Source organism: Arachis ipaensis, chromosome B08 (genome assembly GCF_000816755.2).
Source record: "Arachis ipaensis cultivar K30076 chromosome B08, Araip1.1, whole genome shotgun sequence".
In the NCBI taxonomy this organism is placed as follows: domain Eukaryota; kingdom Viridiplantae; phylum Streptophyta; class Magnoliopsida; order Fabales; family Fabaceae; genus Arachis; species Arachis ipaensis.
Window position 1 is genome coordinate 57689846 of NC_029792.2, and position 1316 is coordinate 57691161.

Below are 1316 nucleotides of genomic sequence, written 5' to 3' on the forward strand. Positions count from 1 at the left end.
GGGTCCACAGATCCTGAGTGGATCCTGTGGGGTCCACAGTTCCTGAGGTGTTCAAGGATTTACATCCCGGCACCCATTAGGCATGTAAAAATGCCTTTGTATCCAACTCTGGGCGTTCAGCGCCAGGTTGGTGGCCATTTTGGGCGTTCAACGCCCATCTGTGTGCCATTTCTGGCGTTGAACGCCAGAACCATGCCTGTTCTGGCGTTCAGCGCCCAGAAGCTGCCTATTTTGGGCATTCAGCGCCAGAATCATGCTCTGTTCTGGCGCTGAACGCCAGACAGATGCTCCTCCAGGGTGTGATTTTTCTTCTGCTGTTTTTGATTCCGTTTCCAATTTTTATATTTATTTTGTGACTCCACATGATCATTAACCTAAGAAAACATGAAAAACAATGACATGAAACTTGCAGTTCTGCTGCATCAGAGAAACTAATTGAGGTTTCAGCTCAAAGTTGTTTGCTCCAATGGCAGGAATGGAGATGCTTCTTCCATGTAAATTGGAATTAGGTGCAGTAAAGTCACCAAGCATCTTCCTTACATTATTATTATTTTCAGCTGCCATCTCCTCTGCCTGTTTGAAAATTTCTGAAAGGTTATCTCTGGATTGTTGTATTTTAGCTTCTCTTAATTTTCTCTTCAGAGTCCTTTCAGGTTCTGGATCTGCTTCCACAAGAATGTTCTTATCCTTGCTCCTGCTCATATGACAAAGAAGAAGGCACAGAATAATAATAATAATAGAGATTCTCTTTACAAATTAAAATAATTAATAAATTAAAAAGAAATTTTGAAAAAGGGGAGAGATATTTTCGAAAATGAGAGAGAGAGAGTTAGTTAGGTAGTTTTAAAAAAAGTTAAGAAACAAACAAAAAGTTAGTTAGTTAGTTGAAACAAATTTTGAAAGATAATAGGTTAGGAAGTTAGAAAAGATATTTTGAAAAGATATTTTTGAAAAGATATGATAGAAATTAGTTTTTGAAAAAGATTTGATTTTTAAAATTTCAATTAATGACTTGGTTCATAAGAAATCACAAGATATGATTCTAGAACTTAAAGTTTGCATCTTTCTTAACAAGCAAGTAACAAACTTCAAATTTTTGAATCAAAACATTAATTGATTATGTTATTTTCGAAAATTTGATATAAAAATAAGAAAAAGATTTTTGAAAAATATTTTTGGAATTTTCGAAAATAACTAAGAATTTTGAAAAAGATTTGAATTTTGAAAAAGATTCTGAAAAAGATAAGATTTTCAAACTGAAAATTTGATTTGACTCATGAGAAACAACTTGATTTTAAAAATTTTTGAAGAAGTCA